The sequence below is a fragment of the Malania oleifera genome, chromosome 5 (genome assembly GCF_029873635.1).
Source record: "Malania oleifera isolate guangnan ecotype guangnan chromosome 5, ASM2987363v1, whole genome shotgun sequence".
Classification (NCBI taxonomy): Eukaryota; Viridiplantae; Streptophyta; class Magnoliopsida; order Santalales; family Ximeniaceae; genus Malania; species Malania oleifera.
In genome coordinates, this window is record NC_080421.1 from 21,505,252 (window position 1) to 21,532,330 (window position 27,079).

Here is a 27,079-nt window from a genome sequence, read left to right on the forward strand (position 1 = left end):
TTGATCATCACTGGACTCAGTGTCTGAACTGTTTGTGTTGTGTGTGTCCCAACTGATTTTTAGAGTCTTCTTCCTTGTTAGCTTTACCGTGATCCCAAGAGGGGGGTGAATTGGTATTTTTAAAATTTAATCCCTAGGTCAATCTCTTAACACTAGTATATTCATAACCCTATGGTCAATCTAGTGCAAGGTAAAGTAAATGTATACCAGAAAGTAATTAATGCAGTTTAATCAATCACACAAACACTAGAAAGCAATAAAGCAAAGTCGACAGACAGAAATGTTATCGAGATTCAGCAAATTGCCTATGTCCTCGCCTTGACTAACAAGCACAAGGATTACCACTATAACTTGCTCACTTAAACAGGTGGAGCGGCACCTATACAAACTAGGTCAATTAGCACAGGGCTAACCTCAACCTTTACACCAATCCTTACTGGGCTGGATTACCGCCCCCTCGGGCCATGCCTAGAAACACTTAGATTATACAATCAAATGGTACAATAGAGAAGTGCTTTCACGTAAAGCTGATTTGTACCCAAATGCGTTCAATCACATACACCACAAATGATTTAATACGTAAGCTCAGTGTGGTCTAAATAGTTCAACTCTCAAATTTATTTTCTATCAGTGTAATGCATACGTAAGAGTGTCAACAAGCAATCTTTGTATTTCAAGATGTTCTCAATCAAGGAGCTCAAACAAAGATATCATGCAAGTTTCAAAATATTCCAAAGAACAGAATATGTCAATCACACAAATAGTGTATATACTTGGTTTGCAAAGGATATGCAATCTTTGTATTCAGCAAATGATGTATACTTGAATAAATATTGCAACAAAGATTAATATCACAAACACAAATATCTTTTCACAAATATGTCAATATAAATACCACAAGATATTTGAGTAGGTTTTGAAAAACATTTTGCAACCCAAAACAAATACAAGCTTCCTAAGATATTGGAATATGAGTGCAACACTCATAAGCTTAGACAAGTCTTCTTAGGATAGACTCATGAGAAAAACCCCCTAAGAACACTTAGGTTTTGCTTTCGTAAAATTGAATCACTCAAACACGAATGGGAGAGCAAACCACTCTACACAAAACACTCAATACACTTACAAAGGATTTGGAGAGATGTAGAAAGTAAGATTGAGTGGTTTTCAGAGTGTGTGAACAATAGAGAGATTTTTTGCTTGAGAGAGATTTTTCACTTTGTTTCACTAATCATATTACTAATTTTCCCAAATGAAGGTGTATTTATAGACATCCCATGAATTATGACCGTTGGGGACTTATTGGAATTATTAGGAAAATTTAATGACATTTTAGCAAATTTAACCCTGTTTAAAATATTTTTACCACGGTAAAAAATCAAGGCAACCCGAGAGGTTCGGTCGACTAGAAACTTTTTTGGTCGATCGAAGTTCATATGGTTTGGTTAACTGGGCCATTTTTGAACTAATCGGTCGGTCGACCAGGAGAAGGTGATTTTTCCAATTCACGCGGTTCGGTTGACTAAAGGAAAATGAACTGAGCCTCTCGGTCGACCAAACCGTTGGGCCAACTCCTGAGGACCCTCGATCGACCAGGTTGGTGAAATACAAAATTTACTCGGTCGATCGGGAGGTCAAAATGTTGACTCCTAGATGGTTTGGTCGATCGGGGTCAAATGAACTGCGGTGGCTCAATTGACCGTACTGTGGTCAACCAGTTGACTCAAACCAGTTTTGTTCGACCGAGGCAGAATGAATTGCCTTGGCCAGTCGACCAAAAGTGTACAAAGTGTGCATTTCAGTCCTATTTTGAATCACAAACACCCTAATCAAGTGTCTAACATTTATGAGTGCAAGGGTGAATATCCTAGAGTCATATCTGGGTCCTTTTGAAGACACCAAAAAAATTTGGTGTCAGTCGAACAAAGGTTGACCGAAGGATGACCCCTATGATCATTCTAAGGTCATTTGTATTATGAGCTTACGTATTTGACCATGCATGTGATGTGTGTGATTATTACATACAAACAACCCTAATTACTATTATAGACCAATTACACAACTAAATATATATATTACAATTATAAACATGAATTGGTCTTCAAACTTCATTTGCTCCATGTGAATGTGCATCATGATAGTTATGGTGCAACCCCAAGAGGGGGGGGGGGGTGAATTGGGAATTTAAAAATTTGCTGCCTAGGTCTATTGATTTTAACAATAATGCAATATAACCTAGGGTTAGTCTATGTAATCATCAAACACACATGCACGTGCAGTAAATGTAAATTGCGAAAATGTAAAGAACACGCATGATATGTTATCGGTGTTCGGCCAATTGTGCCTATGTCCCCACCTTGGCCACACCAGAACAAGGATTACCACTATAATGCTCACTTAAACAGGTGGAGCGGCACCTAAACAAACCAGGTCAATTCAAGGGGCTGACCTCAACTAACACGCCTTAACAGGATGACACACCTAGCTTTCCTAACCGTGTCTAAGCCAATCCGAGACTATTCAACAGGGCTAGTCTCCCTCTTCAATTCTATGCCTGGAAATACAACAATGTGTATAAAAATGTTTGTACACGGAAATGCGCTTCTAGAAAAGAAAATGTGTGCACCAATATAGCTCAATCAATAATGCAAGCACAAATGATATGTAAATATGCTTAATGCTCTTAAAGTGTGCTAACCACTCAATCAAGTATATACTTTCAATCCAGATCTAGAGTGTTTATCTAAGCAAGATTTGAACCACAATATTTGAATGTCATCATATCATATCAGGGTTTCAAAATGCTAAGCTAGATAAATCAAACAAACTCAATCGAATATTTTGATGTATAAAGCACAATGGAGTTGTTTGAAAGACTAGCCTTTTGAGAAAAGATTTTTGCACACAAAATTTAGGTTTAGGTAACTTGCAATAACAATGCAAGAACCAAAACCCTCAAAGTCTTTCCACATTAGATTTATCAAATGAAATTGGTGGAAGTACTTTTTAGGCTATACTCTCAAATAAAATTAATTAATCAATATACCAAGAGAGAGAGTATAAGCTAGAGAGATTTAAGCACAATAGCCTTATAGAAATACTCACAATGCTTAGAGAAAGAGAATGAGGAGTATATGAGTGTTTTCAAGAAGTATTTGGCTAATATAGGGTTTTTAGGGTTTTGAGAGTTGAGAGAATTTTTGCCCTAATTAAGTTTGCTAATCCTTGCTAATTAAGACAAATGAACTGGTATATATAGGCAAGGAGGATTTTTTAACTGTTGGGGACACAATGGGTATAATTAGAATTGGTTAAAAATCATTAAGAGAATTAACCCAGTTTACCCCATTTAAAAATTAGTAAAAATATTTTTAACCTGCGAGGTTCGGTCGCCTAGTTAGAGGTTCGGGTGCCCCAACAGATACAGTCAAAAATTCAACTCTAAGAGGTTCGAGTGCCCGAATTGAGTACCGATTGTCTGAACCAAAGTCAGTAGCCAAATTTCCGAGGTTTGGGTGCCCGAAGCTAGGGGTGAGCAAACGGTCGATTCGGCTAAATTCGGGTAATTAACCGAATTAACCGAAAAATTCAGTTAAATAATGTTGTTAACCGAACCGACCGAATTACTGAATCACACCGAATCGAACCCGATCGAATTACCAATTCGGGTAATTCGGTTAACCGATTTTAACTGAATTTATTCAATTATACATTAAATAAAAATTTCATAACTAATTTATTTTAATAATTGTGTTAATGCATTTACTCTATCACATAAGCTTATTTATTTTGAGGTGCAATAAATTTTATTTATTTATTTATTCTAGGTCTTCACAAATCAAGTGGAAAAAAAAAAAAAAGGCGATGTTTTTGTTATTATTGAAACATTGAAAATAAAAAAATGAAAAAAATTTCGCTGAAAAAATTTATTGTCGGCGTCATCATCCCCTTCGACGACAACATTAATTTCCATAAGGTATATCCATGTTCATAATAAAAAACAATTATATTCATAATTTATACTTAAAATTTAATTAATTAATAATTCGGTTAATCGGTTAACCGAATTATTTTTGGTTGTTAACTGAACCGAAATCGATTAACCGAATTTTTGTAAAATCCTAACCGAACCGACCGAACCAAGTTTTTTACCTGAACCGAACAAACCAATTTCGGCCAGTTAATTCGGTTAATTCAGTTTTCACTGAATTATGTTCACCCCTACCCGAAGCTGAGTTTGGTTAACCGAACCAGGCAGTTCGGTCGCCCGAGCCTCTATTTGAACGTAAACATCCGGTCGCTAGAGTAGTTGAAAAGTGCTCTGACAAGCATTTGGGTGCCAGAGGAAGATACATTCAAAAGAGGTTCGGTCGCCCAAAGCTAAGTCAACATGTTGACTTGTTCGGTCGCTCGAGCCGCTTTATACGGCATAGGTTCGGTCGCCTGAACCCTCTCAACTTTTTTAATTTTCATTTCAATTTTTAGCAAATTATAATTCCCCTGATATGAAGATGATAATGGGGACTTATTGTGCGTTTGTTTAGAGATCTAAAGACTTTTTATCCTACTGAAAAAATTCGGCATCAGTCGATCGAAGGGTGATCCCTAAGGTCTGTGTAGGTACCTAAAGTCCAACTATGATCGTTTTGAGCATACCTACCTACCATGCATGATGCAAATTATTACAAGCCATACATGCGCACAGTTCATAATAAATTGCATCCCAGAATGAAGAAATAATCAAAAGAATACAAAATACAACACATAGATCTTCATTCTTCGACACGAACACCTTACGTCATCATGATATGTCTTTTAGTCCTAAAGCGCGCATAAGGTGAACCTGCATGCAATTCTCAGTACAACCAATAGTACCAAGAGTATTTGTTATAATCAAAACTGGGTGTGACCAATAAGGTCAACACATCATGATCTTAACAATTTAAGTTCCTGCATAAAGCCTCAAACGCTCATTAGATACAACGAGTATTTGTCATAATCAAAACCGAGCGTGACCTATAAGGTCAACATTCCTTTTCTTGTAGGCTTTCTTTAGTTTAAGACATTTAGGCTTGATGTGTCCAACCTCTCTACAGTTGTAGCAAGTTGGCGGATCATCTTTCTATTTCTTCTTACTTGATTCTCTCCTTTCTGATTTTGAGTTCTAGAATTTTTTTATCAAACTTCTTATTCTTCTTCAGGAATTTCATGAATTTCTTAGTCAACAAGGCCATGTCATCTTCTGATTCTGAGTCACTCCCTTCACTAGAGCTGCTAGACGATACCTTAAGAGTTGTAACTCTCTTTGCTTTATTTTACTCATTTTTCCTCTCATTTATTGCTAGCTCATATGTGATGAGTGAACCGATCTGTTCATCAACCGACATCTCTTTCAGATTCCTTGCTTCGGCTATAGCAGTAGCTTTAGCTTCCCAAACTGGCGGTAGTCCCCTAAGGATTTTCCTTATCAACTCATAAGTAGGGTAAGATTTACCAAAATTATTTAATGAATTCGCGATGTGTGTGAATCTAGTGTACATGGATTGAATAGATTCATAAGCAGACATTTTAAATGCCTCATATTCACTAGTAAACATATCTATCCTACTATCTTTTACTTCCTTAGTGCATTCATATGTTACTTCTAATTTTTCTCATATCTCTTTAGTAGTTTTACATGCCATCACCATATTAAATTCATTTACATCTAGTGCACAGTATAGAAGGTTTATAGCAGTAGCATTTATTTGAACAGATTTCCAATCATCATCAGTATACTCATTGACTCAATCGAAAAATGAGCAGCTTGGAAGCTATCCCAAGTATAAGAGTTCTGTCGAGTAATATTTGGCCCAAAAGTTCAGATCGTCTCCTCAGGGAATGCAGTTTAATCTCAAGTTTTATGTAATTCCAAACAGAAAATAAGAAACAAAAGGGTATTGAACACAGTTCAGATTCGGGTTTTCTGGATTGTTTGAGATTTCTTTTGATAAATTAAACGAACATAAAATTTAAATCCTAATTCCTAAGACGCACAGAATCCAATAACGAGAAACAGAAATCCTACGTTAACAACCGAACAAGAATTGAAACACATGTTGAACTTCGAAATAAAGAATTAAAGACGGTGACTTTCCTATATAACTTAAGCATGCAATGAAAAAAACTCAATCAAACACAGACTCGAACAAAAACTAAATTTTAATGTAACCCCGAATGAAAATCCAATAAATTTTTAACAACTAATCAATTCGTAGAAACACGATAAACATTCTGACTATACTTAAACTAAAATTGAGATAATTAAAACACAACAAAATTTAATTTTTTTAAAGAAGATTTTTTTCTTCTTTTTTTTTTTAAGGAAAACAAACCGAACTTTAAGAACAAAAAAAAAAAACAAAATAAACCAAACAACAATTAGCTCTAACAATAATATTAGATAAAAAAACTAAACCTTAATAATGACAACCTAACAAGATGCAAAAATTTAAAATCTACTTACAAGTCCACTAAAAAAAATAGCAAGTATTCAATATTTAAAAGCAAGAACAAAAAAAAAAGAAAAATAAAAACTCAAGGAAACAAAAAAGAAAAATAAATAAATAAAGGGAGATAAAGAGAGAAAATCTGAGTGGCTAGTCATGAAGGTTTGTAGCCGTAGCAAAGGAGCAACACATAGAAGGAGGCTTCTCAGGAACACAGTAGCTTGGGATCTTCAGTAGTCTCTCGGGTTGGGGGAGAAGCAGCAGGATGGCTCTCGGCTATGGAGTTTTGGGTTGCTGGTTGCAACAGCGGCACGTAGTAGTAGGCCAAAAAAGAGGGCTCGGCTTTGCCTTCCAGCAACAATGGCAGCCGTGGTGGCTTGGCTATGGCAGCAGCACAAGGAGGGTTCAGCAGCAACCTCACGCAGTAGCAAAACAATGGCAACTAGGTATGGCAGGACTGCAGCAGGGTGGAAGGGAAAGGAGAAGGAAAGAAGAAGAAAGGGAGAGGAAAGGGGAACCGAGAGGAGAGGGAGAAGAGCGTTCTTCTTTATTTTGTTTCCCATCGAACGAAGATGATTTTGACTATCTTAGAACTCATATCTCTCAAAGCTTAAAACACGGAAGTTGTAGATAATTTTTTCAACTTTCCACAAAATTTTGAAACGTCTCGATCAGAGCTTGAACAAGAAAATTACGCATAAATTACGAAGTAACATCGGTTTTAGCTTCCAATAATTGCCCTACAATAAAAAAAAAACCAAAAATCCATAATTTACTCAATAAAGCCCAATTATTATATATAGGATATCGTGCTACAATATTGAGAGTAATTAGGTATTTAATTAAAAATATACACCTCAATGTATGAATTAATGCACCTAATTACACAGTTTAAGGGCGTAATCATACCCCCCAACTAACGTTTCACTATTCTCTAGCTAATAATGTGAATGAATTTCAGGACAGTATCCACAAATACTAACTCCAAAAAACATGAAATGAATGCAAATGTGACATAACCATACCATTTCACACACAGGAATATAACCAAATTTGTTACCGGCTCATTCATATTCAATGTACACAACTCCGAAGCACATCACTTATGCAAGTTTCATCATTATATAGCAATTATGAACAGTATACTCACATGAAGTTAATTAGCAGTACAATTCAGAATTAATGCGATTATATAAATTTGAGTATAAATAGGTGAAATATCAAGGACTATGTGATGTGTGTGACTCGTTACACCTAGGATACCAGTGGACACGTACAGAACGGTCGTTTTAACTCGGCCTAACTAGTATACTCTCAAAAACACTCAAAAAGGATAGGTTCACTCATCATATGTGAGGAGGAGTGTCACAATCAAACATCCCACATATTGCAAGGAACAAATGCTAAATGTATGGAGTGGACTAGTCTGAAAAGGATCTAGTCTATTTGTGAGGTGTCAGATCCTTCACCCTAGCATCTTCTTACCTACTCACCATATCCAACCAAGACCACCCTAGATCAACTTATTCACAAACCATGCGTGAATACATTTGAGGGATTAAGCGGTTGAAGAGTCTTTATATGTGAAGAACATGTGTCGTGTCCCTAACTTTTTGTGGTATTTTTTGTGGAGCAGGTATTATTCTTTCATTTCATGTGCATTTCTGATTTTCTTATTCTTTCTTCTGCTCTTCTTCAATTTCTATATTTTCATTTTCAATTAGGACAATCAGTATACTTCTTTTATTGTCTTCATACCACCAATGGGAATTAAACTTGAACAATAGTCCATGAAATAAGTTTATCTCTAAGGGTGGCTCAGCCTTCACATCTTGAGTAGGCTACAAGACCTAGGTTTCTACCTCCCCACTAGATGCCACCTCTAGGCTAGCAAGTCAAAAGCAAAGACTAGTGTACAAAAAGTATCCAAAAAAAAAAAGGGAAGTTGAGTTTCATGAACTCTAAGTTGATGTCAAAAACTCAAAAGAACGATAAATGACTCAACAATACTGCACAAGGTGTTGTAGTCATCACGGGTGCTCTTCCCGTGCTCACAAGGAACCCTAAGTGCTACAAGTCACGTGAACGTGTATTTTCAGTCTCATAAGATACCGTATAAATATAAGAGTTTATATAGCCAAATTAACACCAGTCTACTACCAATCAATTCTTCATGGAGTTACAAAATCATATATAGAGAAACTACACATAAATGGCTCAAGTGTGTAATTCTTAGGTTATATGCAAGTATGTGAAGGGCATATGTCAATGTTAATTATGGCATAAGTCAGTGTAATTCCTCAATACTCTTTCTTTCTTTCTTTCTTTCTTTCTTTCTTTTTTTAGATTAATTACTACAAAACCCAGCAAGTAGATGTGCACAGTGTCGCATGCAAATTCTTACCCCCCAACTAAAGAAGAACATTGTCCTCAATGTGAAAGCATAGGGGAAATAGAAAAATTGTGCATGGGTGAACAAACTAATAGAAGAAAAAATACAGAAAATCACTACCAACTAGTGCGACAGGGGAAGAAAATAAAGATGCAATTAAAAACAAATAAAATGAAAATAAAAAAATGAAAAAGAAAAAAAAGTAAGATAGAAAGGTCATAGGACTCCCCTAAGGTCTTGCAGAAGCAAGACCTCTTTATTTGGATTGAAGGAAGTTGTGAGAGACTTGAGCTGCTGTTCATTGACCATGGAGCTGTTATCATTCGTTGGATCCACAAGTTCTACTGCGTCATAGGAATGGATTGGTTCAACGATGTATGAGCCACCCCATCGGGATTGCAGTTTCCAGGGGAACAAATGTAATCTAGAGTTGCAGAGAAGATCTTGCTGATTTAGGAAAAATTGTTTATCCTTGTTTGTATACAATAGCTTCATCCGCTTCTTCACTAAGCGAGTCTTGTCATAAACTTTCCTCTTGGGTTCTTTAAGCTCACACACCTGCGACTTTCTCAAACCTATGGCATTATCAAGTGAAAAGTTAATCTGTTGTATAACTCATAATGCATAATGCTAAATCTTAGTAGGTAAATAACATCCCTTACCATAAATCAAACTGTAGGGAGTCATCCTTGAACTTTTCATGAATGCAGTTCGGTATGCCAAAAGTGCATCAACCAATTTCTCGAACCAGGCTTTTCGATTAGGACAACCTGTCTGCTCAAGTATGATCATGATCTCTGCAAAGAATTGGCGCTTATCCCGCATTATCCCATGTTCTGGTGTTTGATCAGTGGCAAAGTATTTCACTATATCATCAAACCAAGGGCCGCATGACATGTCGATGATAGGATAGATGATGTCTAACATTATCAACTCCAGCGGTCTCCATCGCACATCACGGACTGGTATTGCATCTATCTCTATGGACTGCCCCTCTGATTCAACTAACTCTCTAATCAAGGTAACTTTTTCATCAAATACCTCAGTAGATCGGGAGCTTCATTCTCAAATGCACCATCAGGACCAAACGCTGAAAACAACTCTAACATATCTAAGTCATCTACCACATCTATTGTGTGTACCTCTAAATCATCACACCCAGTCAACGTCTTATTAAACACGTTCATCTCCAGTGTCATATTTCCAAACGTGAGCTTAAGTACTCCACTTCGACAATTAATCAAAGCATTAGAAGTAGCAAGGAATGGTCGCCTAAGAACAGCAGAGGCCTGATATATGGTAGAGACAGGCTGCTGTATATCCAAAACCATAAAGTCCACTGGGTAATAAAATTTTTCAACCTGTACTAACACATCTTCAATAACACCTCATGGTGCTTTTAGTGATCTATCTACCAACTATAGCATTATAGGTGTTTTCTTCAGCTCACCTAAACCCAATTGCTCGTATATTGAAAATGAGAGCAAGTTCACACTACTCCCCAAATCAAGTAAGGCTCTCCCAATATGAGATTTACCAATCATGATAGAAATAGTGGGGGAACCAGGTTCTCTGAACTTCTAAGGAGTCTAACTCAATATCAATGCGCTAACTTGCTCAGTCATGAAAGCCTTTTTCTTCACATTCAGTTTCCTTTTTTACTGTGCACAAATCTTTCAAAAATTTTACATACGCAGGAACTTACTGTATGACATCTAGAAGTCGAATGTTGATCTTCACATGTTTGAATATTTCTTGAATCTCAGTGTTATACTTATTTTTCTAACCATATGTCAGCCTCTGAGGACAGGGTACCACAGATTAATACTCCTTAATGGTCTCATCCTCCTTATTATCTAACTTCTTTGAATATGAGATTGCTTCATCTAATTTTTCATTTCCCTCATTTGTCTTGGTTGTCACTTTAGGAGTTGGAGTAACTGCTTGTTGATTAGCCGGCATTTCAGGATGGGCAACTTCTTTTTTGCTCCTCAAGGTAATAATCGCCTTCGTTATTTCAATAGAATCCCCTGAAATAGTATGCACTAGTTGTTGTTGTTGTCGATATACCTAGGGATTAGGCTGCGGTTGTGCAAGAAATTTCCCTTTTTTTAAGGTATCCAGCTGAGTACTTATCTTATTCATGGTATCTCTCAGTTCACTAAAGGCTTAATTACTCTGATTATTGGTCATGACATGAATTTGCATAAATTGCTGTAATTCGCCATCTGTGTCATGCCATAATCAGGAGATTTCTTTGATGGGATAGCAGCTAAATTTGGTTGAAATCCCGGGGGTGTGTAGCTCTGAGAAATTTGTTGTGGCGCTGTTGAGGAGCTGCAACTGGGTGATATAGCAGCTACGGAGATGGTACATATGATTGAGAAATTGCTGATACTGTGAGGATGATGGACCGGACTGATCATTCCTCCATGAGATGTTCACGTGATTCCTCCATCCGAGATTATAAGTGTCGAGAATGCTGATTCTAAGATCTATTGACCCAATTCGTTGATTGTACCCGATCAGATCTACTCTCCTGCCAAACTGGTAGTAAACGACAATCCTGAATCCTATGATCTAAGGTCTCATAGATAGAGCAATCCTCAGCTTTCGCTTTTTCTGATTCCATAACTTCCAGTTTCTTAGACAATGCAACAATAAGAGCCTGTAAGCTAGTTTCCTCTTTAACCTCATATCTTCCTCCACCACTAATTGCTTTGAGAGGTTGTGCTGCTATTGGTGCCCGTTCATGATGTGTGTTCCATTGTTGGGCACTCTTAGCTAAATAATTAAAGAATGATAGAGCTGCATATGGTTCCTTGCTGAAGAACTCTCCGTTGCACATGATCTAGAAAAACTGTTTACATTCAAGGGTTAAAGCAATATAAAAATAATTCACTAACCTCCAAGATTCGAATCCATGATGTGGACATATATTCATCAGGTCTTTGAATCTCTCCTAGCAAGCTTGGAACACCTCATCACCTCTCTGCATGAACTGACTGATCTGCTCTTACAGGTACTGAGTTCCTTGAAAAGGAAAGAATTTATGTAAGAACTTATGCTACATTTCAGCCCAGCTAGTAATAAAGTTAGGTCGTAGAGAATTAAACCAAATTTTTTCTGTATCTTTCAAAGAAAAGGGAAACAAATGAAGTTTGATGTACTCATCAGTTCTAGCCTTATTAATGAAAGTGGTGCAGACCAACTCAAAATCTGTCAAATGCTGGTATGAACTCTCAAAGTCCATCCTGTGAAACTGGGGTGTTGCAGATAACATGCCATGCTCAATGGTGAAGTTCGGTGCATATTATGGTAACACAATACAGGAAGGTGTAGATGTGCGTGTGGGCTGTAGAAAATGCTGAAGTGTCGTACGTGATGCATGTGCAGCCATAACTTCCTCAAAGAATTATTCAAACAGATTGCTCAAATCAATTTCAAAATCACTCGTAAAAGTAACAGGAGAATAGTCATATTCTGTGCTTTGTGTATCACTACTGGTGCTGAGTGAAATTTTGGGCAATCTATTCGAATTATCTCGAACCCAAGGCCTCAAACATCAATACAACAGCAGGAATTAACCAAAACTACAGCAAACAATCATGATCAAATTTTTTTTCGAATTTTTAAATTTTTTTTATTTTTTTATTTTTTATTTAATGAAAAATCAAAACTAATTGGAAAAACACAAAATTTGAAATTAAAACTAGTGCTCCCCAGCAACGGCGCCATAAGCTTGACTCACTCGAAAAAATAGTAGCTCGGAAGCTATCCCAAGTATAGGAGTTTTGTCGTGTAATATTAAGCCCAAAAGGCCAGATCATCCCCTTAGGGAATGCAGTTTAATCTCAAGTTTTACGTAATTCCAATCATAAAATAAGAAATAAAAGGGCACTAAACACAGTTCAGATTCAGGTTTTCTGGATTGTTTGAGATTTCTTTTGATAAATTAAATGAACATGCAATTTAAATCCTAATTCCTAACATGCAATGAATTTAATAACGAGAAATAGAAATCCTACGTTAACCACCAAACAAGAATTGAAACACGCATTGAACTTTGGAATAAAGAATTAAAGACGGTGACTTTCCTATGTAGCTTAAGCATGCAATGAAAAAAACTTAATCAAATATAGACTCGAACAAAAACTAAATTTTAATGTAACCTAGAACGACAATCCAATTTAACTTTTTAACAACTAATCAATAAGCAGAAACACGATAAACATTATGACTATACTTAAACTAAAATTGAGATAATTAAAACACAACAAAATTTAATTTTTTTAAAGAAGATTTTTTTTGTAAGAAAAAAAATCGAACTTTAACAAAAAATAAATAAGCCAAACAACAATTAGCTCTAACAATAATATTAGATAAAAATAAATAAATAAACCTTAACAATGACAACCCAACAAGATGCATAAATTTAAAACTCTACTTAAAAGTCCACTAAAGAAATAGCAAGTATTCAATATTTAAAAGCAAGAACCAAAAAAAAAAACTCAAGGAAACAGAAAAGAAAAAAATAAAAATAAAGGGAGATAAAGAGAGAAAATCTGAGTAGCTGGCCGTGAAGGGTTGTAGCCGCAGCAGAGGAGCAACACACAGGAGGAGGCTTCTCAGCAACACAGCAGCTTGGGATCTTTAGCAGCCTCTCGGGTTGGGGGAGAAGCAATAGGGTGGCTCTCGGCAGGGCCGGCTCTTCACAATATGGGGCCCTAGGCGAATGATTTAATCAAGGACCCTTAATATTTTTTTTAATTTTTATTTTTATTTAAAATTAATTTTTCTAACTTTTTGAGATGCAAAATCATTAATTAAAGTTTTATATTCAAGATTTTCAAGTATTTCTTTTTCTATTGATAACATAGCCAATCCATTTAATCTTTCTTGTGACATAGTTGATCGCAAATAATTTTTTATAAGTTTAAGTTTTGAAAAACTTCTTTCTGCAGAAGCTACTGTCACAGGTATCGTTAATAAAATTCTATAAGCAATAAATGTATTTGGAAAACAATCTACCTTTTTTATAAAATTCAATGTTTCAATTGGTGTACTCGTTTCTTCCAAACTTTCTTTTAAAATTCTCAATTCTGAAAATAAATCAAAACCATTAATATCTGAATGTGTTCCACATTTTAAAATATTCTCAAGTGTCAAACATTTTTGTTTCAAATTATTCTCATCTAATGATTTTAATATTTTTAAATCATATAAAAAACCAAAAATATTCTCATATGTTTGAAATTGTTCAAATCTACTCTCAAATGAAATAATAGCTTGATCTATTATGTTTAAGAAAAAATTAATCCTAAAAGATTCTTCAGCTGAGTGTGTTGTATCATCATTAGCATTCTCATCAAATTGTTTTTTCCTATTAATTACACGTTTTTTACGAAATATAGGTTCGATATTCATTTCAAGTGCAATCTCTTTTACTGAAATCATAGAAGATATAAATCCATTCTCCCTATAATTTTTTAGAAAAACAATAAGACCTTTTAATTGATTAATGGCGACATCAATACACATATCTTTTGATTGTAAATTTTTACTAACACAATTAACAGCAAATAATATGTCATACCAAATAATCATTCCTAGTAAGAATTCAAAATTTTCCATTTCATAAGTTGCTATACAATAAGATTCACTCTTTGTTTTTGGATCATTACTAGTTTTTTCTAATTGAAGCAAAGCATCTCTAATTTGAGAAGCTTGAAACCTTATTGCCTTAACACTCTCTATTCGACTTTCCCAACGTGTTTGTGATAATGATTTTACAGTTAAATTTGGTACATATTCGGTTAAAATTTTCCATCGTTTCGTAGAAGAAGAAAATAATGTATATATTTGTTGTACTACTCCAAAAAAAGTTATAGCTTTAGAACAACAATTAGCCATATCACAAAGTACTAGATTAAGACTGTGACAACCACACGGAGTATAAAATGCTCTAGAATATAAATCTAATAGTCTCTTTTGTACACCTTGTTGTTTTCCTTTCATATTAGATCCATTATCATATCCTTGCCCCCTTATATTCTCAATACTAAGTTCAAATTTTTGTATGACATTTATTAATTCATTAAAGAGTCCTTCTCCTGACGTATCATCTACTTTTAGAAATTCTATAAAATGTTCTTCTATTTTAATTGGACTTGTAGAAAGATTCAAATATCGTATTATTAAAGACATTTGTTCTTGATGACTTACATCTGGAGTGCAATCGAGTATGATTGAATAATATTTTGATTCATTGATTTGCTTCATAATTTTCTTTTTAATATTAAGAGTTAATAAATTTATCAATTCATTTTGCATATTATGACCAAGATAATGATTATGAATTTCACCATGTTGAAAACGTCGAATATGTTCTTTCATTATTGGATCAAATTCTGCAATCATTTCAATTAAACTTAAAAAAATTCCATTATTCTCTTGATAAATTCGTTCATTTTTTCCACGAAATGCCAAATTATTTTTAGCAAGAGTTTTCACAACAGAAATAATTCTCAATAATACTTTTTTCCAGTGTTCTTTTTCTTTGTTAATTTGTTCTTCTATATTTTTATCAATTGTTATATTTTTTAACAATCTTAACTCTAAATCAGCCCATTTACTTATATTAAAAATATGTTCTTCAATAATTTCGTGACTTTTAAGTTTGGTACTAAGATTTTTCCAATCTTTACACCCTTCATTAGCTAGTTGTTGGTTATTTAATTTTTGACCAAATAACTTACAACAAAAACAAAATACTCTATCTAAATCTTTAGAATATATAAGCCATTTTCTATCATGTTTCTCTCCATTTGATAATTTTCGAATATAATATATATTTGAAAAATATCTTGAATTTTCATCTTTTGGAAAAATTAAATCATTATCCCTAATAGGACTTTTTTCAACTAATAAATTTTGTAATTTGCTATCTATATTTTCCCAATATTTTGGATCATAAATATTATCATCATTATTTATTTTTTTTTCTTCTATATTGTTAAAATGTCTTTCAAAAGAAATATCATTAGTGAACATTTCCTGTAAATCAATGTTATCTTTATCACTATTATTATTATTATTATTATTATTATTATTAGATTCTAATTCCATCTCTGGAATTGATTGCTCGTTTCTTGGAGGATTTTCATCTTGTTCATTTATATTTTGCTTAGAACTAAAAATAAATTTGTCAAGAGCTCCTTTTTGAGATGACACTAATTCTTCTATTTTTTTTTTCTTTATTCATTTTTCGTATCTGGATTCATATTTTCTTGTTGACATAGTTAAATTTCAAAATTAACACTCTAAATTGACAAATTATGTAAACAAATAAAAATAAATTTAATAAATCTATAGAAATAGTAGATTGAAACAATATAACCTGATTATTATTATTATTACAAATCGATCGGTGAGCGAGACTTTAGAGATATCGGATTCTTGCCGGATACAGCGCTCTAACCTCAAAGCTTCCAAAATCTAAGAAAAAATAGAAAGAAAAAAAAATTCAGAGTGAAAATAATAGAAAAATAATATACAAACATTGAAATCAAAATTAGAGTTGAAGAAAATTACAGAGAATCGTAGGCCCGAAGATGATGAACACAATAGTTGGAGCAAAAATCATAGAGAGACCAAGAGATGAGAGTGAGAGAGATGAAAAAAAAAAATTTAGAGAGACTAAGAGAGAGAGATGGGAGTAATATATAATTTGAAATACAATAAAATTGTTAGTTGGGAAGTATAAGACTTGAAAAAAAAAATTTAAATTATATTTATTTTATATTTTAAAATATAATTTTATTTATTTGTTAGTTGGGAAGTCAACTATGGGAATAGAGTATAATAAATAATATTAATATTATTTAATTAAAAAAAATTTTGGGACCCTAAAAGTATATTATTATATTAAACAAAAATTGAGGGGCCCCAAAAATTTGGGGGTCCTAGGCGGCTGCCTTAATGGCCTAAGGGCAGAGCCGCCTCTGGCTCTCGGCTGTGGAGTTTTGGGTTGCTGGTTGCAATAGCTGAACGCAGTAGCAGGCCAACAAAGAGGGCTCGGATTTGCCTTCCAGCAACAACGACGGCCATGGTGGCTTGGCTATGGCAGTAGCACAGGGAGGCTTCAGCAGCAGCCTCACGCAGCAGCAGAACAATGGCAACTGGATATGGTAGGACAATAGTAGGGAGGAAGGGAAAAGAGAAGGAAAGAAGAAGAAAGGAAGAGGAAAGGGACCCGAGAGGAGAGGGAGAAGGGAGTTGAGAGAGCTGTGATGGAAGTAGGAAGCTAAGGGAGAGAAAGGAGCAAGCAGCAAAGGGAAAGGAGATGAGGAGGAAGAAGAGAGGGAGCCTGGGGCGCTTGGGTTTAGAAGAAAAAAAAAAAGAATTATACAGGGAGAGGGGGAAGAGAACCCTACGCACGGGTGGAAGATCCAGACCCGGCTACATGGTCGGGTCACATTAGGTAAGTATTTAAATTTTTTTTTTTCTTTTGCTTATCCTTTTCTTCTTTATTTTGTTTCTCGGCAAACAAAGACTATTTTGATAGTCTTAGAGCCCGTATCTCTCAAAACTTAAAACATGAAAGTTGTAGATAATTTTCTTGACCTTTCACAAAATTTTAAAACGTCTTGATCAGAGCACGAACGAGAAAATTACGCACAGATTACGAAGTAGCATCAATTTTAACTTCCAATAATTGCCCGATGATAAAAAAAAAAAAACCAAAAATTCATAATTTACTCAATAAAATCCAATTATTATAAATAGGACACTGTGCTACAATATTGAGACTAATTAGGTATTTAATTAAAAATATAGGCCTCGATGCATGAGTTAAAGCACCTAATTACACTATTTAAGCGTGTAATAACTCATCTTCAGTCTTAGGTACATTTACATTATCAACTACTTTCATAGGAACATGATTTTCTTTAGAAACTATTCTCCAAACTTTCCAATCAACATTCAAAAGATATATACTCATGCTTCGTTTCCAGTAGGTGAAATTTATACCGCCAAAAATTGGTGGTCTAGTGGACGAGTGTCCTTCACCAAATGGGGTTACACCAATGTGTGCCATTGTGATCTTTTACAAAAATAACGGCTAAGTCTATGTAACCTCGCTCTGATACCAAATGTGGATTCCGTTGTTATCCCAAGAGGGGAGGTGAATTGGGTATTTTAAAATTAAATCTTTCAAGTTCTAATTTTGAGAACCATCAATTACAAACTTGCAAGCCACTTAACAACTAGCTCAATGTTTCACAATTAACCAATTTAATGTGTGTCTTTATCAAACATACAATTTTACCCAATTACATACAAATGTACCAAATGTTCATCACATACACAATAAGCAAATAATTTAAATGCAAGCGGAAATTAAAAAGAGTTAAGGGATGAGAGAAGGCAAACATGATTTTACAAGGTTCAGGCAACCCTGCCTACGTCCTCGCTTTAAGCAACCCACTCAAGGATTCCACTAATCTCTGCTCCTTTAACTGGAACGGAGCATCCCTTACATTGTGCTGCTAACAAGAGGCGTAGCTTCCTCCTCACCATGGTTCACATCCCAAACCGTTTATACAATATAATGATTATAATATTTCTGAAAAAACTCAAAATGCTTCTAACAAAGCTAGTGGGTACAATTAAATTCCTAGCACATAATCATATGATAAAACATGAAGTTCAATATGTATGTAATGATAAGATCGTTATATGAGTAATGCGATGCTTCCCAAATTTATTTTTTTAATCAATATCTCCCAAAAACAATTTCATAAAAATAAAAATTATGGAGATCTTAGAGTTTGATTTCAACTCACTCTATACAAGAATAACAAATAAGATCTTTAAAAAATAGTCTTGAATAATATGCAAATTTAAGTTCTTGTTATAAAATAACTTGAAAGATTAAATCTTTGAATAAAAAATGTGGCTTTGAATATTGCAAAGATTTAAACAATATTTTTTAAAAAAATATTCCTCAAGAATATGTATCTAGAAGCTCTTAGAATTTGCAATCAAATAGTTTTTTGCAATAACCAAATAGAAAATCTTTAAATGAAAATATAGGTTTGAATATCTCAAAGATTTTAATTTTAGAAAAAAAAACTTTTCTCAAGTATTTTATTCAATCAATGAATATAAAATACACAGATTATGATTTTTGCTCCCAAGAAATATATTAAATATAATGAGTATGGGAAAACAAAAATAAGATTTGAATGCTCAAAATACTCAATCCTCAATACCAACGATGATTGCAAAAAATGTGCGTGAATGCCTTTTGATCAATGTAACAAATGCCCAAGACTGGATGTAAAATCTTTGGAGTATAGACACAAGTTTAGCAATATGTTCAAGGCTTTCAGAATGTAGGCAAAAAGTTCAAGGCTCTCAATAGTATGCAAAAGTTGTTCTTCTAGGGTTTAGGGTTAGTGTATATAAGCAATCTCACCATCTAAAAAATTCTGGCCATTGGATCATTTAAAATATCATATTTACGTTCGTGTCCACATAGAAACGCAGTTCTTCGCCGCAACATTTGTCGATGAGAGCACACATTCATCGACGAGTGTACAACACCCATTCGTTAACAAGAACCTGAGTTCGTCGATGAGAGACTTGCCTGAACCTTTTGGGCTCTCAATATTTTTTTTGTCAATGATAACAAACTGTTAGTCGTAGAGTGGCCTTCATGCGTTTGTCGATGAGGCCATGTGGTTCATCGATGAGGCCTCTAAAATTTGCCTCTAAAATTCATTCAACCTAGAACTAATGTAGATGTATCTTTCATGAAATGCATGAGTCCTAAGGTCTTTCTAAGGCATATTTGAACTTTGAATTATATTGTATGAAATATGTAAATACTATCAATTCCAAATACCCATTCCAATTGAAGATCTTGAACTTAAAACTTGCTTCTTCATCCTTTTATTATTCTAGTTCCATGGATTGAGCCAAGTGATATATACTTTAGGTTCCTCATGACTTCCATATCAAGCTTACTATTCGTGCATTCTAAATCATGATCTTGTTCACAAACTCAATTGCACAGGTCAAATACCAAGTGATTTGTCATTATCAAAACAAGATTGGACTCATAGAGTCAACATATTATTTTTCTTATTCTTAAAGCTAGATCGAGTTTGTTTTCCTAGTTGGCATGCATTACATATTTTATCTTTCATGAATTGAGTTTTAGGTAAACCCTTAACTAATCTCCCTTAACTAGTTTGGACAATGAATCTGTGTTAGCATGTCCTAGTCTCCTCTGCCAAAGCCAACTCGCCTCATTTATGGCAGAAAAACATTTCACATGTTGAGAGGCTAAGTTATTAAAATTGGTAGTATAAACATTTTCATTACGTTGAGCAGTAAACAAAATTTTATTCTCAAATATGTTTTCTACTATGCATTTGTCATGGTCAAAAGATACTTTATATCCTTTATCACATAATTGACTTATACTTAACAAATTATGCTTCAATCCATCAACAAGTAAGACATTATCTATAATGAGAGAGGGATCCTTACCAACCTTGCCTACTCCGATGATCTTGCCTTTTGCATTATCACCAAAAGTGATGAATCCTCCATCCTTTGGTTTGATGGACGCGAACTTTGCTTTATCTCCTATCATGTGTTGTGAGCAACCGCTATCCATGTACCTTTCGTCCTTCAAAGAGGACGATCTCAAACACACCTATGATAAACATTTAAGTAACTAATTTTGGTAGTCAAATTTTCTTGGGTCCTTTGGGGTTAGTGCCAGACTCTCCCATCACTTTCCAAATTTTCTTAATTCTCATATCCTGCTTAAAAAGACAATCAAATTGTATATGGCCTAGCTTCTTACATTTAAAGCATGTTATATATCTATAAGCGTCTTTAGTTGGGGCATAAGATTTTGATTATTTTATAAAGTATCCCAAGTAAAGATTATTTTGCCTATTATTTTCCTTCCCATTAAAACCAAGGTCTTCTTTGTCAAGTGAGTTTCTTTAGGCTCCAAGGAGTGTAGCACCCCTCTACTCTGATACCTTATGCAACTAGGTATGGCTACAACTGATGCTCATCAGGACACTTACCTTACTCAGTAAGCCCTCAAGTGGATAGTTTATCTTGTACTCACACACACATTCAAACAAAAGTTTATTGGTAGAAATTCCTGAGAATAGGGAAGATTACCTGCCCATACAAGTAGCTACCAGCTACCCTAATACATTATGCAGCCCAGTATTGCTACATCTATTATTAATCAGAGCACTCGCGTTTCTTAGCAAGCCCTCGGGCGGAGTGTATACTTCGCCCCAAATAAATATGATACTACAATATATAATATATTTATACTTTACTTTGAATCTGTTATGTCTGTGAAATTCATCTTTTCATGTTCTCAGTATTTCGTATCGCATAATTCACCTTCACATTTTTGCATTACTTTGATTTCATGCACGTGTATCTCACTTCCACATTTCATATCATCCACATTTCACAATCATATTCGGCATTACTCTGATTTCATGCTACTCTATATTCACATTTGCATTCACATGTTTTGTTCTCATATTATTCACTAGTTAAATTAAACAATTATGCATTTAAAACTCACTACCAGATGGATAATCATGGTCACGCTACCCCCCATGATGGTTTGTGCAGTCCGAAGGCTGGACTTAACACTGGTTGGCCCACCAGACCTAAATCAAAAAACAACCTCTTCCGTCTGTAAGTCAAATTGGCTTTCCTACAATGATCTAGACTCCAAGGGGAATCTCTACCCTACACAGCTCAATCGACCATCCCATCTCCACACTCTCTCTAAGATGTGTGGGTGCACTAATCTCTACCAAATATCATATGCAACAGTATTGTGCCTCACTATGGTCAATTGGAGTTCTCAAATCATACATTGCAATTTAACATTCACATCCTACTCTGATTAAACAATACACATGCAGTATATATTCTCATCACATTTCAGTATTCCCAACATCTCATAAATATATCATAATTCATCACAGTATTTTCATTTTACTCACACCACACCATTTAAATAATACGCATAATCATATCATTTAAAATAACAAAAGCCAACCCATGTTCATCATTCATATTATTGAAAATACACATTTAATATCCTTCACAATTATCTATAAAATTCATTACTTTTCACATTTCCTTTTCACAAATAATATCTACGCAGCCCTAGGCTCAAAATCATAGTTCAAACGGTTGGCATTTCTTTTAAAAACTCACATGATAATCATATATATTTATAAATACATAAAATTTCCTTTTTAACTTGTGAAGTTTACAAATCTACTGGCTTAATCTATTCCCCTTACTTGATTTCTTGAACTAAGCTTGTAGGCATCCCGAAATTATACCCGCGGCGCTCACCTGAACCCTAAATTCATAAATCCTAATTTATCAATTTCACCCTAAGTAAAATACTATTTTAATATTTCCTAAACTCATTAACATAAAATAAATAATTGAATTACCAAAAATCACAAATTTTTTCAATTTCCTAAATCTTACCCTAGCCTTGGATTGGCTCTTGGAAAACCCAATTCAAAAATCTGCTCCGCTAAACTTGTAGAGAAATGCTCCTAGAACCACATGGTGGTTTCAGATCGTCAGTTAGGCTAAAAATTTGAGAAAAATTAAGGAAAGAGAGTGGGTTTACCTTACCCCAGGAGTGGTGCCTATGAAGCTCCTACAAAAAATCTACTCCGATGGTTGGAATGTCGGTGGCAGCGATAGGAACCCAGCGGTATTTTCCGTTTCTCAATCGGCCGAGTATTTGCAGAGAGAGAGACAGAGACAGAGACAAAGACAAAGAGAGACAGAGGGGGGGAAGGCAGAGGAAAGAGACGAGAGCAAGAGACACGCTAGGGGGCTTATGTTGTTTCAATTTGGTTGAAATTAGGAAGCTGAGAAGCTTCCTGATGCTTTTCACTTCCTTTTTCTTTTTTTATTTTTCTTTTTTACTTTATTATATATTATAATATTATATATATATATATATATAACCATCATATTACTTAACTTAATTAATTTTATTTAACAATATTTAATTAATTAATTACTTTTTAATTAATTAATTTTTTAATTTTTTATTTATTTTAGTTTATTTTTTTACACTTCCTGAGTATTATTTTATGGGGTGTTACATTCAAAGATCCAAGCCCTAGAATCAACTTTTTCCCAAAATATTTTTCAAACAATGAATATATGGAAAGAGTAGGGTTTTTGCTCCCAATAAAGATTTTAAATATAAGAGTATGAGAGAAGAAAAACTTTAAAGATGAAGATTAAATGCCCAAAGAAAATACTTGTTTATCAAACCTCAATACCAAAGATGTTTTCAAGAGATGTGAGTGAAAGCCCTTTGAAAACTGAGAGAATGCCTAAAAGTGTTTGAATGTGATAAAGTATTGGAAAAAGGTGCAAAACTAGCTTTTAGGGTTGATATTTAAAAGTACTTTCAACATATAGATGTTTTCTAACCGTTGGATCATTAAAAGATATTTTTCTTAACAAAAATCTACCCATTGAGCACTAAAGTGTCAGTTCTGTCTGACAGACTCGTCGACGAGTGGACACACTAGTAAAAAAGTGTCCTTTACTCAATCGTCGATGATACTAGGGGATTAGTCGACGAGTGGCCTGTCTGAGAAAGTTAGGGTCTCAGTATCTTCTAGTCGACAAGACCACGAACTAGTCGACGAGTGTACTTTACTCGCTCATCGACGAGTGTTCTGTTATTTAGCCTTATTAACCTTCTAAAATGTAGATCCAACCTAGGACTAGTGCATATGAATATTTCATGAAAAACATCCATCCTAGGATCCATCTAGTTGTCATTTTGAACTTCCTATCATATCTTATGAGACATGTAAATACAAAATAAGACTAAATACAAATTACAACTAAAAAAGCTGAATTGACTTCATCTTTTTGCTCTTCTACTTCCATGGACTGAGTCAAGCCGTATGCACTTCAAGTTCCTCATAGCTTCCTTAGCATCCTTACTGTCAGTGCGTGCAAAGTAATAATTCTATTCAAAATCTCAAAGCACAGGTAAGATACTAAGTGATTTGTCATTATCAAAATAGGATTGGACTCATAAAGTCAACATAAGGTTTATTATATGCACATTAAGGAACCAATACACATTGATATACATTCGTTATACATTGATTCATACTCTAAAAAGTTGTTGTGCACATTCCTCAAAGCCCTAAATAGTTTTCTTATTCAATCTTCTGAAATTCTCATACCACAAATCAGAAACCCTTGATTTCTTTGTGAGATTCATTGCAAATTATTGTTTAGAGCATATAGTGATTTCTTCTTTGTACAAAATCTGCTCTACTGTGAGAGAAATTTTTTTGTACGCACAATTGTATAGTTGTTTTGCAAATTGATGAATTGGTATAGATTTGTTGCCTAGCGACAAGGTGTTCTTGCTAGATAGGGATCTCCACTTTCCAATGTAGAGAGGGAACTCCACCTATTGAATGACTAGAGTAAGGAAAATCCTTACAGCAAGTAACTTAGGGCAAGGACGTAGGTGAGAAGCCGAACCTTGTAAAAAATCCTTGTGTTCATCTTTTTTCCCTAACTCTCTTTAATTTCTGCACTAATTAACTGATGTGTATGTTTTAAATTTATTAGAAAAATTTGTTGAATGCTGAGATTTGATGGGTTTCACTTTGAATAATTAAATTGGTCTATTAATGCTTTGTATGGTTTAAGTTTCCATTTGAAAATCATATGATTGCTGAAATTCTGAATTGAATTTGATTAGCTGGGGTAAAGTAATTTTTGTGGTTTGAATGTTCAAGTATAAGAAGCCTACTTACTTGAGTTATATTGTTGAATCTTCTTTTAAATAAATACTTGTTCATTGTCTAAATTCAGATTGGATATTTAAAACTGCTAAAGGTAAAATTCAGATTATGCTTTCAAATTACATATATACTTAATATTGCTTATTGGTATAGTCGTTCGTTGATTAGTATTTGTGTGGTGATTAAGATTGTTGAAAAGGTTTAAAATAAATCAAGCTTCCGCATAATAAAATTTTAAATACCTAATTCACCCCCTCTTGGAACTATACCATACTTTCAATCGTTATTAGAGCATAGGTTGTAGAAAATCCTAATAGGTAGTTACACAAAGATCGTAATGACAAACATAGGTGCATCCCCTTTCAGTGAAGGGCAATCCTCCTCTAAACCCCCAATTTTATGTGGCGAGAATTACACCTTCTGGAAACAAAGAATGAGAATATTTTTACAAACCATGGATTGGAAAGTCTGGAAAGTTGTAACCCAAGGGGAGAATGTTCCTAAAGAAGAAAATGAAATGAGTGAGATTGATATGAAACAATTGCAAGTAAACTATAAATGCCTTATACTATGCATTAGACACAAAAGAGTTTAATAGAATAATAAGATGTACGACTACAAAGGAAATTTGGGACAAACTAGAAGTAACCTATAAGGGAACAGTAGACGTTAGGGATAGTAGAATTGACATGCTCACCAATGAATTTGAGGCCTTTAGGATGAATCTAGAGGAATCTATATCAAGTGTGTATGTTAGGTTCACTCACATAATAAACTCCCTGAATGTACTTGATAAGAATTATTCAACTTATGAAATGATTAAGAAAATCCTTATAGCACTTCCACCTGTTTGGGAACCCAAGGCCACTGCTATAACTGAAGGTAAGAACTTAAAGAACACTACCCTATGTGAACTCATTCAGTCACTTCTCATATATAAGATGGCTATAAATGAAAGATCAACTGAAGGTGGAAAACATAAGAAATCAATAGCACTCAAAGCTTCCAAAGAAAGCTCAAGTGATGAAGAAGATGATAAGATGGATGATGATGTCCTAGCCTTATGAGAAGTAAGGTGTACTCCCAAGAGGGGGGTGAATTGGTTTTTTAAAATTTCCCTTTCAAAACTTTAGTCAAGAAGAACCATTTTTCAATTTAAGTTTTCATCCAACGTGTTGGAATTGGTGTGATCCCAAAAGGGGTGAATTCGGATTTAAAACATTTTGGCTAAATTAAGCATTTTTCTGATTCACCACAAATCATATCCCATCAAAATATACACGCGTGTATGTAAAATAATAAAACAATAAATGAAGACATACACGTGCAGTATATCTTATTTAAATCAAATGTGTGTATGCAAATAATTATGACACCAAATAAATATTCATACACGTGCTGAAATTAAAGTGCAGGAATTTAAATAAGATAGAGATAAAGTGACACACATATTTTTTATTTAGATTTGGCCAAACCAGCTTACGTCCCTGCCTTGAGCATACCTCCCAACGATTCAACTAAATCTGCTCACTTAAACGGGTGGAGTAGAAGCCATTTACATCCTCTCCTTAGGGGTCGAGGAAAAACCCCAACTCAATTACAAGGTTGAGCCCAACTTGTCTCGCTTACGGTGCGAAGACTCCCCAATTCAATTACAGGCTGAACCCAACCGGTCTCACTTACGGGGTTGAGACTCCCTAGTTCAATTCTGGGCTGAATCCAACCGGTCTCACTTACGGGGCTAAGACTCCCCAGTTCAATTTTCGAGCTAAACCAAATCAGTCTCACTTACAAAGCTGAGACTCCCCAGTTCAATTCTGGGATGAACCAAATCGATACAATAAAAATATTTTTGTACATGATAAAATGCTTATAAATACAAGTAGAGATGTACAACGTTTAAGCTCTAAATACATGCACTCTAATATGATATAAGTTAAGCTCAGTACAGTAAAGGGTGCTTATGTGAATAATTTTGCACAAATAAAATATATATGAAAAATGAGTATTATTGTTCTCCCATAAATATTTTTTCAAATAAAGAATATTTGGAGAATCTATGAATTTAAGCTCAAGAAAATATTTGTGCTGTAAATAATTTTCTCCCAAAAATATTTATCAAAGAAATAACCGAGAGAAAACCTAAGCAAATACTCTCAAAAATGTTTTTCAAAGATAAAAGCTATGTGAGAGTAAAATCAAATAAAATACCCTAAATAAAATACTCTCCTCAATAAAATGATTTTGAAATAAATGCATGAAGGAGAGTTGGAGAGATTTGTATAAAAGATTTGGCCCCAAAAGAATGA